The sequence below is a fragment of the Corvus kubaryi genome, unplaced genomic scaffold, assembly GCF_017639235.1.
Source record: "Corvus kubaryi isolate FWS band 111438036 unplaced genomic scaffold, C.kubaryi_AGA036_p1.0 37385, whole genome shotgun sequence".
NCBI lineage: Eukaryota > Metazoa > Chordata > Aves > Passeriformes > Corvidae > Corvus > Corvus kubaryi.
Genome location: NW_024581127.1, coordinates 7,490,902 through 7,503,225, shown reverse-complemented (window position 1 = coordinate 7,503,225; position 12,324 = coordinate 7,490,902).

Sequence of the window (12,324 nt, the reverse complement as noted above, 5' to 3'; positions counted from 1 at the left end):
AATTGTATTTCTAAACAGGGATGGAAAAATGGAACCTCCTTGCCAGGAGCCTGGGCAAATCCCCTTCTGGAGCACAGCTGTCTGTGTCCAAGGTCAACCAGCCTCCACTGATAAGGGCTGCTGTGAAGAAACACAGAAGCACAGGCCTGCCCTCCTGCCTCCTGGCAGCTGTTTTTAGCTGAGGCTTTACCCCTGGCCCCACCTGTGCTGCAGTGATGTCTGTGCCCTGGCTGCTGCTGCTGTGGTTCTGACCCTGACTGGGTCAGACTCCTCCAGCTTAGTTTCCTGACTTGCCCTTGTACATGTCCTGTTTCTACAGACTTGCTTAGTGGCCACCCATCTGTGTCTGATGCCACTTGCTGCCCTGGACCTAATCCTGCTCTGGCTTCTCAGCATCCTGGCCCCTTGTCAGGGAGGGCTCAGCTTTGCTGGCTGTGCTGACAGGGAGCAGCACTGTGCTCCTCATAGCACCCTGACTCATTCTTAGGCTTTCCAGAGAATGATTTAACCACATTCTCTAATATTGCCTTCAATTCAAAACCCAAGTGAAACTGAATTGCCTTGTGTGGCCACATGCTGAAGCTGTTTCTGCCCAGCTCATTATTTCCAATGAATAATAGCAGATCTGTCAATATTTATATTGTATCCTCAGTAGAAGTCAGCTTGTCTAAGCTGAAGTCAATATCAACTACACTGATTCATGCTGGTTGAAAAATCTGTTCACATTTTCTAAACGCTTCAGTTAAGTTAAAACCCTTGCACCTTTAGAACAAGCAATATCCTTTGTTAATATCTCTGTGTTAATATTTTCCCATTATGCAGATCAGAGGCTCTAGGAATGACGTTAGCACTTTCCTTCAGCACCATTTACAGCTTTTGACAGCTTCCTGACATTGATAAAGCGTGTTATGAGAAGCAGAGTCAGCAGGCTGAAGACACTGACTGGGTTATGTTTTTATTAAAAGCATTATTCAGCTGTCACACAATGTCACATGTAAATATCCCCATGACGTTCTAGCAAAGCAATGTCATATAAGCAAAAGGTCTCTGTTTCCCCTGTTGCCTTTGCTATAAGGATACCACACCAGCTGTAAGAGAAGGGAATGGGGGTCCTGAACCTCAAATCCACCCCTCCTGGTTTGTGGGTGTTCCTGGGTTCCTGGGCACAGGACTCATGAATTCTCAAGCTGTATGAGAGGTGTTACCATCCAGATGGATATCTCAAAATCTAAGCAAATATGCAGAACCAGTATTTTCACTCAATTTTTCATGTGAATAAGTGCTGTCAGATTGATCTGAGTTATAAACTCATCTCTGAACTCAATTGTTACGTACTCTGTGGAGATTATCAGCTCTAGACTCAGTTGTGGTATACTCTGTGGAGATTATTCGGATATCTCCCATTGTGGTGTGCACCTCATGACAAGCAAAGACACCTCTTTGCATACTGGACTCACCATTAAAGCCATGTCTTGTGGAGGTACACCCTGACTAGTTCAGGATCTGATTATGTGTAGCTGTGCAAGCACAGGGCTCATCTGCAGTCTATGTTTCTGCTGCTCCATGGCTAGATTGCAACCTGCAATTCAATTCCTCGCTGTACAGCTACATTACTGGAAATCCCAGAGTTAGGTACTGCAGAGCTGGCCTGGAGTAGCTGCAGCAATTGGCCCAGCAGGTCCTTCAGCCTGCCTTGACACAACAGGGTGATGGACAGCAATAGAGTTCCACAGCACCGTAGAACAGGATCACAGAATCACTTAGATTGGAAAGACCCTTAACATCATCAATCCCAATCATTAACCTAACATCACCAAGGTCACCACTAAACCCTGTCCACAAGTGCCACATCTTTTAAATACCTCCAGGGATAATGAATCAGTCGCTTTCCTGGGCAGCCTGTTCCAATGCTTCTTAACCCTTTCAGTGAAGAAATTTTTCCTAATAACCAGTCCAAACCTCTCCTGGTGCATCTTGAGGCCACTTCCTCTCATTCTGTCTCTTGTTACTTGAGAGAAGACACTCACTACCACCTCCTTTCAGGCAGAGAGAGTAGAGTGTGATAAGATCCTTTCTGAGCCTCCTTTTCTCCAGGCTAAACAATCTCAGTTTCCTCAGCTGCCCCTCATAAGAGCTTTGTGCTCTAAAGCTTCATGTATATGTATATATATAATATATAATATTAATAAACAATAAAACAGTAAACAAATAAGTCTCTGTTTATTGCAGCATCACAACTAAAGACACAACGTGATTGACTGGGCCTTTCCATTTGCATTTGGAATTGTTTTGCCAGTTGAGATAATAGAAATAAGCTTGTAGGAGTGATATATAAAAATAGCAACTAATGGGTTTGGAAAACGAATTCTGAGCACAAGACATCAGATTTGTGATTAGCAGGTCCGGCATCTTGATGTGTAAGTGTAATATTTGGTGTTTTTTCTCGAAGTCTCACTGTCTCCCAGTTCTTGATTATGTATGCCATTCACCTCCATTTTTCCTCTTTTCTTTATGAAATAGCATTAATTAAGCTGTTTTGACTCCAGCTTTTTGACATGATCTAGATGAGGACAGTACTGTGTCATTAGAACTGCCCAGAAGGCAGAAAGGTGAGTCTGAGGGCATGAAGCTCCCTCAAGTTTCTTGATGGGAAAAGAGAGTCAAAAGAATCAGAATTATATCAAATGCTATTTTAAAAACCATTTTCATAATTTTGGAGGCTTTATCTTGTCTTCAGCAGTGGCAGTAAGGAGGCTGGAGTCTGGCCACTTACCACTGCTTACATACCCAGCACACACACAGGTCCATTAAGGCTGTGAAAGGGCACATTCTTGCTAATTCCTTTTAGTATTTATAGTTCTGTTGACTGTAAGGAAGAAAAGACAAGGTGCATAAAGGCAAGCCATATAAGAATCTTTATGAGAATGTCGCTGTTGTACCGAGGACGGCGTAAAGAACAACACAAGTCCAAGTGCAGGAATAAAATGGAATTATTTAATTAATTACAAACTCGTTTATATAACTTGGTTCACACGAGTGGCTAAGGCTATTGGTCGCTTGACCATCCACCTCTCAGAGTGATTGGTGGAATGCTATGACACCCATTTCAAAATATTTTCTTCAGTGTACCATAGCAAGACTGTGCATAACAAGTTTGCACCTGTGAGATAAAGTCTTGGTTTTCAAAAACCTCTATACTGCTTTCAGCTAGCTTGCATTAGGAAGGAAAACTTCACAGGACGCCACAGAAGCTGGAAAATTCCTCTGCTTCTAGCTTTTTAGTATCCACATGAGAAAGGAAGGCTGTTGGAGCTTTGTCTTTTTATCTCTCTGGCAATGCCACCTCGGAATATCTTCCTCCAGCTGCTGTCTTAAGGGTTGGTTGTGCTCTCTGGTCTGCTGTTCTCTCCTTTCTTCCTGTTCTCACGGGGGTGAAGGATCCATAGGGTTTGCAGGCTGGGGGGCTGCAAGCAATGCATGAAGAAGCAAGAAGGGAATTCACTGTCAGCAGACCAGACTGCTGAACTACAGCCCTGTAAAAATGCATTGCACAGCGCCTGGAGGTGCTCTGGGGGAAGCTCATAAACATCACATGGAGGGTGCTGGCATTTTCCCTGGCTTGATAAATAATTACATGCACCTTCCAAATGTTGTCCGAGGACAGTGAGACAGCGCAATGGCAGCAAGGTGGCAGCTGCTACACAAATGGGTCTCTGGAAGAGTCAGGCAGTCCAGGCAAGTAAAAGCCAAGGAAATCATCCATGTGTAAACTGACTTCCTAAACATCCACACCTTCTCTCATCACACGCTTTTGTGCAGAGAGATGGAGCACGTAAATAGGTGGAGTACTTATCATCAGCCAATTCGAGAGGATTGTTGCTTTGGTTTTGGTTTGGCTTTTTTTTGTGGGAGGGGGGCAGGGCTGAGCAGAAGCAGTGTACATCCTCTTTAAAAATGAAAGAAATGACCACTTAGAGACAGAGGAAGCTTTTCTAAAAGCTCTGTCTTCCCCTGCCCTTATTTATTATTTAGTTCTTCAGCTGACATATTTAATACTTCAAGGCACTTAGAGACTTTAGTTTGAAAGAAATACTCTGCACAAAATCAAGCTTCCTCACAGGAGAAGGATACATCTTCAAATGTTAATTACTTTTTCACAATTAGACAAACCTCTTTTTTACTGGTCTGCTCAATACGGAAAAAGAATGTGCGGCATGTCTTTAATCTCTTCAAGATACATGTTATACTCCCCTCTCATTTTCTGTTTTGAGAACACTGAAAACTTCACACCAGTGAGTTGACTCTGACTCTGTCTTGGTACACAGAAGAAGGGAATTAGCTGTGTTATCTGTGGTATTTTCTCTTAATGCTGGAGATACAGAGCCACATAGTGATTTACTTTATTAACCCTAAGGATAAACCATATAAGAACTGTAAAAGAAACTGTGGCCCTTGTCCTAGGCTATTTTATGTTGACAGCAGTAGATAATACATTAAGTTGAATGCACACTGAAGATATCATTATGTGCCATAATCACAAGAGAAATAAAAATGGAACAGAGACAACAGCCACAAATATTAGTTTTTCACCCAGAAAAGCAGGGTCTGGCTCCACGTTGAGCAAAAAAACCCTTCACATGCTTCTTTTCTTCAGCAAACCAACATATTGCTCATAAAGCTCCTCTGAAGACCTCGATTAAGTGATTAATTATCACGAACCTGTGAATTGCAGGATATGCTGCCTTACAGCTTTTGAACTTACATACTCTGGTATGCCTTAGAACTACAGCACCTAGAGATCTCTGTTAGGGTAGGGGGGTTGTCATGCATTGATTTCTGGTTTTGAGTGGAAGGGAGTACATACAAATCCTTTCAGCAGAAGAAGGAAAAACAGGCAATCACCTGTTTCCTGAAACCTCCTCTTGTGTTTTGCATTCTCCCAGGGCTTTACAGAATGGATTAGGAGTTTGCCCTTGTAGCACCCCTTACTGCAGTGCAGAGTGTCATTAAATGTAACACGTCCCTGCTTTGAGCCAGGAGCTAAATGGACCCACCTGGAAGAGATTTAAAAGCACAAGGCTGTGACCAAAATTCTGGGTTGCATTGTGGGGTGCTGCCCTGCAGTGGGGTAGGTACATTGACATGCCTGGAATGACTTTCCCCCAAAGTCACAAAGGAAAGCCATCTTGCCAAGGGCACACTAGGAACACTTAACAGCCTCTGCTACCATGGAGAAAGCAGAATCTATACTGAAACCAAGTTTAGCTATTAGTCAGATTCATATCAGAAACAGACTATTTATTTAGTGAAGTAATGAGAATGAAGAATGTGTAATGAAAAATTACGATTTTGGAAGAGTAGGGGGAATTTCTCAGGCACAGGAGTTTCACAGATACTCACCCAGTTCATATTTATATATTGATCTGGAGAGCTGCTGCTGCTTCAGTGAGAACTGAGACTGAAATTCTCAAAGCATGAACTGAGCACAGCCTGAGGTCAAGAAGGAGCCGAGAGATGCAACTTTGGAATGAAGGTGTAAACACCTATATGCGGCCCAGCTAGTGCTGCAGGAGGGCAGGGTACTGCTTTAAGAGGCATAAATTCTCCTTTAGGTTAGTGGTCAGATAACTGCATGTGCCCTGCTTGCCATCAGCCAGCGGTGTGGCTTTATTGCAGCTTACATGCACAAGCCTCAGCGAATGCATGGACAATCAAGAATGCCCTCATACTTGCCTTTAGCACATGCAGCAATGCATAATTCAGACACAAAACCTACAGGCTGTTGCAAATGAAACAAGTACAGTCATTTTCTTTTTGAAGGGAAAAACCTAAAACTAAAACCCACTTGGGCTGGGGACTGACTGATGTCTGACTTCACAGAACCACATCTGTGCCTCCTTACTGCTGCTGATGGGCAGAGAAGTGGCTGCCCCATTTTTGTAAAGTTCTGGTGGAGGTTTAGGTTCACTGAGAAACTGGATAAACTCTGTGCTGCTTTTAAACAAATAGATATGTTGTGGGAAAAGAAGGGAGGAGACTTGCTTTATCTGCTGAAATTGAAAGTATGGTCTGTCTTTTTGGGGGAAATTTCAAGGCATGATTTTTGCAAGGAGTTTCAAAGTGAGCTTTATAAGATCAGGTAGGAACTATGTTAAGACGTAGCATTGTTGGCTTCACAAGAGTCTGGAGGAAAAACTAACTTGCATGAGTTATATCTGATTTGTGCATCTCTTCTTGGAAACATTTCTGAGTGAGACTGTAATGGAACTGCCTACTCATTCTAATAATGGCAGCAGGGAGTAGACAGTGTTACGAGTAAAATATTGATGAGATGAATGGAAGTTTAATCTCCATGTTTTTAGTCTAATTTTTCGCTCTTGTTTTCCTTTACATTTTCTATCTCAGTGGAATGCCTTGTCAAGGAAAACAGCTATATACTTAGAAGCCTGAAACACAGATTATGTCTCTTCAAGAGGCTAGATGCTACATTATCGAGGAACTATGAGCCTTGACTTCTTGTTTGTTAAATGGGTAAGGCAAAAATGTCTGAGGGAACTCGAAAGGCTGGAGTCCCATGGCTTCTGTTATGCAAGAGAGCAAGCTTTCCCATTAGTCTTCTTCTGCCTGTAAAATACATGAACAATTTGCAGCAATTTTAGTTAATTTGATCATTGCTTTTTTTTCTTCCCTTGTAACCTTGTAATTGCATTCCTACATATCTCTTCTGGCCCCAGATCCACTTTTTTTTTTTGGTTTGCTTCTAAAAATAATAAATAATACTTGTGTTATGGTATATGAGTAAAAAAGTGGAGCTGGTAGTACATAGTCATCTCACAAGAGCATACTGAAAATTAACTACAATTTAAACCTAGATCCTCTGGCTCTTAATTACCATGTAGTAACTGTACAGCACTGCAGCCCTAAAAATAATTTAGTAATGAGTTACTGAAGACATGACCTCATTTAATTCCCAGAATAATTTTAGAATGTGAAAATGTTCAATTTAATCTCTTTTCTGAAATAGAATAATTGTGACTAACTAATTAGCAGCAGTTAATTGACATGGATTTAGTTTAGCTAAAGCTTTATCTACAGTATAATTTACTACAGCAATAAAGCTTGCTGCAGATGATGATGTGTGGTAAAAAGAAAAGTCTGTGCTCCCCAATCGATATATTTATGTCATAACTGGAAACAGCTAGAAGGCTTGAGAGTAATTCATCACATCATTCCTGGAGCTATAATTGAGCAAATGCTATCAAATATTAGTTGTGGTACAAGGTAAATAGGTAATGAGAAGTTAGAAACATTTCTTCTGCTCACAACTGAAAGTAGCAGGGGTGGGGAGAGGGGGGACAGAGAAATTTAAGGTATTCAGAGATATACATTTACAGCATTCATGCATCTGTGTGCACATCTATGCTCAATTTCTTGTATCTCATGCAAAATAAGATGTGTTAGGAGATTTGGGTGACTTAATTAGAATAAGCACGTAGGTACTCTTCCTTCATTGGGAAATAATGAAATAACCGAGACCGGCAAATTCCAAACTCATGAGGTGCTCTAGCCCTCCCTCTAGTGCCTCTGTAGCAGATTTAACACGGGGTTTGAATTATATATTTACTTACTTATTTATTTAAAATTTTTACGTCCCACCCCAAGTCCTTTTATCCACATTTACCAGCATCTGTACACAGTGGCTGTCAAAAGCTGCTATAGGTGGGAGGCACAAACTCCCAGCTAACAGTCTTTTGTATGCACCCACTCAGATTAGTTACAGGCAACAAGCTCATGCAGGCAGTTGAAGTTTGGTCCTTGATGGAAGGTTTAGTTCCTATAAGGATTTTGGGATTTGGCACTGGACAAATAACAGTCTCACAGCTAGCTGACCACTGTGGAATGCTCATGGAGGCTTCTCTATGGTGGTCTACTCAGCTGAAGACCTCCAAGTTCTTTTGGAGGCATCTCCAACAATCCTGTCCTTAATGTATTCTCACTCAAGTGCTTAGAACTGCAGGGTGTTCAGCATTTAACCAGTTCAGGATTGGTTTCAAAAGTGGCCTTGGGCTTGGAGACACTCAGTCATTTAAAGAGGTGGGAAGGCATCCACAGATATTTTCAGCAACATGCTGCACTTTGCTTGTGGTGAGGTGGGAGCCCATGGAATTTTAGAACTCCACTAGGCATCTGCTTATCTATCCCAGTGGCTACCCAGGTATGACCTTGACCTATAGACACTAAGAGGTGTGAGGATTTATTTCCACAAAAGAGTTTTAGCAAGAAATAAATGAGTCAAAACTACAAACTCGTTGACTTGTGAGTCAGCTGATGCTGGCCTAAAAAGGTTCTTACATGTTCAGTGTCTCTTTTTGATGGTACAGTTAATTTGGCATAGGCAGATCTGATTTTAGGGACTTTTAATGCTTCCTCAGGTGGGACATATTGCATACCATTTCTGATCCAATGTATGTACCTCTTTGGCTGCCAGGACTTTGATACAGTACATGCTTTCTGGGTTATGTTTGGTGCATCAGACAATAACACAGAGGGAGGGGAGTGTGCTTACTTGTCTGTTTTCCTTCCACTAATATCCCAGTGATATTCACTTGGCATATGGTAAATATAGGTTCATTACAGTTTTTATTTACCTGCTTTTCTGGTGGTTCAGAACACATATGTGTCTTCTGCTAAAGGAGTTCTGATTTTTTACATGTTGCAAGAGAGTGCCCAAGCCAGAGGTTATGAGGAAGGGGGTATGAGGTGAGCCAGAGAACAGTGTGCATTCCACTCTGCCCTCAGGGCTGTTGTGTGGGGAGGAAAAAAAACCCTCTGTGCTTAGCTACATCACACTGAATATTTATAAATGTGCTTAGACGAACACAACTGAGCAACAAGGCTCTTCTCTCACTAAAATTGAATATCACACTCTTTTGTGAACTTTTTTCATATGCACTGGAACCATTTCCATTTCTGAAACTGATCCTAACCTGTGGCAGAGTGCTTCCCCCTGAGCCTGGGGCAGGTTTATGGGAGCTAAGAGCTTAATTCTCTGCCTAGAAGAGGTAATTGAACTGAGGTTTAGCTCAACAAAATCATTCTAGGCTCCTGAAAGAAGCCAAGCCAATGGTGCTCTTCTGCTGCATTTTGAAAAAAACCCGCAAATGAATTGGTACTCTTAAGCATATATTCTTCAATGACCTTGGCAGTATTAATTCTCTGAAACCTTGGCTTATGTTCACTTCTGACTGCCTTGCCAGTTATTTTCAATAAACAGCTGATCTAGGGGGAATGTATTTTAAAACTGGGCTCTGACTCCACGGCGGGAGACCAAGCCTATCAATACGGCAGAGCGCTGGGAAGGCTCCAGGGTTGTGAGTGGGAAATGAAATTTGGCACACAGCCATAATGTGAGGTGCTTCTGTGTTTGCTGCTCTGCTTGTATTCCCTGGCAATAAACAACCCTTGCACAGGACAGGCCCAGTACCACTCAGGACAAAGTATTTTCAAGTCCTGTATTTAGGTGGTTCAAAGTTCTAATAGGCTTGCCTTCTATAGAATCATAGAATGGCTTGGGTTGGAAGGGACCTTAAAGACCATCTAGTTCCACCCCCCCTGCCATGGACAAGGGTACCTTCCACTAGACCAGGCTGCTATACAGGTACGTGTTTGTTTTTATTTTTATAACTGATCAGAGGAAACAAGAAGTCACAGGCACTGAGCTCAGTATACTCCTAGTCCCATTGTCCTACACTTCTGTCCTTTTTCACAGACACAGCAGGACCTTCAGGACAAATTCAGTCTTTTCTCCTCAGTTAATGTGTTTATGTTCTGTGATTATAATTGGAGCCTGTAGGCAATATTCAACATTTAACAGGCTTTGGTTTGAGTAACAGATGCTTGTTACAACAATTCCATCTCGTTGCTAATCAGGGCAATGTGTGAAAAGGCAATACATCATTGTATTTGGAAATGGGGGGTTTTGAGCGTCTCACATCTAAAATTTTTCTGGGCAGGACATCTAGGGACATGGTTGGGATCTAATATCACATGTAGGCCCATTACTACTTTGAGAGGGCCACAGCTGCTAGGGAAATTGAACAGCAGAGTATCCTAGCAGGCCTGGGAAGGGGGGATTTCTAAGCTTAGACACTGAGTTCAGCAAACTGGGAGCAAGACTGTGCATTCAGGCTACACTTGCATTGAACAGAGCATTCCCCAGCTGTGTGGGTCAGCGAATCAGCAGTGCTCCGCTCCACTCAGACTCAGGTGGGCTGGTGGCAGTGTCGCTAGCAGAGGGTACTGAATCAGCTGTACAGGTAGTAGTCCTTTCCTGACGGCTAGCTCTTGCTTTTTCGGATGTGCTAGTGAAATATCCCTTCCCCTGCAAGAGGCAGTGAGATGCTGATAGCTTCACTGCCCTGCAAGTTGGTTCTTGACAGGCATTTAAGAGCCCCCAGGGCTGCTGCTAGTGAAAAGTACCTGCAAAGGAGGGCAAATTTTATTGCTACTGATATTCTTCCACTGTGATTACAGATGATGGATCGCATATCAGCTGGTCAGTGGGAAAGCTTGGGACTTCAAATGGAGTACTGTGGGGAAAAAAATCTATTTTTTTAAAAAATAAAAGCAGTTGTACCCTTTCAAATATCTATTTGAATTTACTTTTTGAAACAGTCATAAAACATATCTGAGATATGTGGGATGAGTTTGTGTTGAGAGTCATATATTTGGGGAAAAATATAAACATTGAGGGATATATTGTGATTGACTTCCTATTTTTATGATACCACTCTAACAACCTCCTGCTGCAAGTATGCCTATCCTATAAACTCACTTTCCCTTACCCTAGCAAAAGCTCACGTTCCTCAGCTGCCTTGTAGATTGAAAAACTACCTGGATTTGCTGCTGCTCTTTGTTATCCAAAGCAAGGACATCCTGAGTTGGCACCTCATGACTCTCTATTGTGCTCTGCTTTAGCATGTGACCATGCATGCTGAACACTGGGAACAATTTGGCTATTCACACAGCCCTGCCATGGAGGCCTTGCCACCCATTCTGCACAAACATTGATCTTTTCAAACAATCAAATCCATAGATGTCAAGGCCAGGGATTTGAAATGGGTGAAGCAAAGGATCTATTCGGTAGCTTAATACTCTCGGTAAGGCAGCCTGCTGATCAAAGTGCATAATGAAAACTTCTCTGCGCTTAATGATATTTTCATAGAAAGAGGTATGATTGCAGCTAGGATTGCAGCCAGGACAGTTGTTGGTTTTCTTTTCAGCTGCTGAAGTCTGTTTAAAGCAGCCACGACCAGCTTGCCTGGTGGAAATGCTGATGAGTCTTGCAGGGCAATCTCTAAAGTGAATATAAAATCACAGTTTAACTTCTGAAATGCAGTACAATTTGTGTGGGTGGGTATATCTCGATATACAAACAGAAAGAAGATTCCACAGCAGCACAAAGGTGTTGGAGCATGTCCAGAGAAGGACACAAGGTGGTGAAGGGTCTGGAGCACAAGTCTTGTGAGGGGTGGCTGAAGAAACTAGGGTTGTTTAGCCTGGAGAAAGGGAGGCTCAGGGGGGATCTGATCACTCTCTACAACTACCTGAAAGGAAGGTGTAGCCAGGTGGAGATCTGCCTCTTGTCCCAGGCAACCAGTAACAGGACAAGAGAAGACAGTCTTAAGCTCTGCTAAGGGTGGTTTAGGTTGGACATTAGGAAGAACTTTTTCGCTGAAATGGTGATTAGACATGAGAATGGGCTGCCCAGGGAGGTGGCGGAGTCAGCGTCCCTGCGGGTGTTTAAGTAAAGACGGGATTTGGCACTTAGTGCTATGGTCTAGTTGACAAGCTGGTGTTTGGTCATAGGTTGGACTGGATGATCTCAGAGGTCTTTTCCAACCTAACTGATTCTGTGAGCTGGATCTCTTCGGTGGTAGCTTCCTCCTGCCCGTCGCACCAGCTGCGGGCAGTAGGTTGGTTGTGCGTCTCCGCACCGAGCCGGTGCCAGGACGTGTCAGCCAGCACAAGGCAGCACCGGCCTGGGGCACGCAGCTCCGAGGTGCAGCAGCACTGCAGACCCTGGCGCTGCCCTGGAGCCAGGATACAGGCGGTGAGGGGCTGACCGAGGGGCAGGCTCGGGGGCGGCTCACCTGCGCGGGCCGGGGCGGGCCGGGGCCGCGGTGCTCGCTCACCTGGGCGGGACGCGCCGCTGAGTGACGGGCGGCGGCCCCGCCCCGCGGGCACGGGCGGCGCCTCCCCTGCCACGAACCCGCCCCCCGGTCAGCCCCACACCGCCGGTATCCTGGCTCCAGGGCAGCGCCA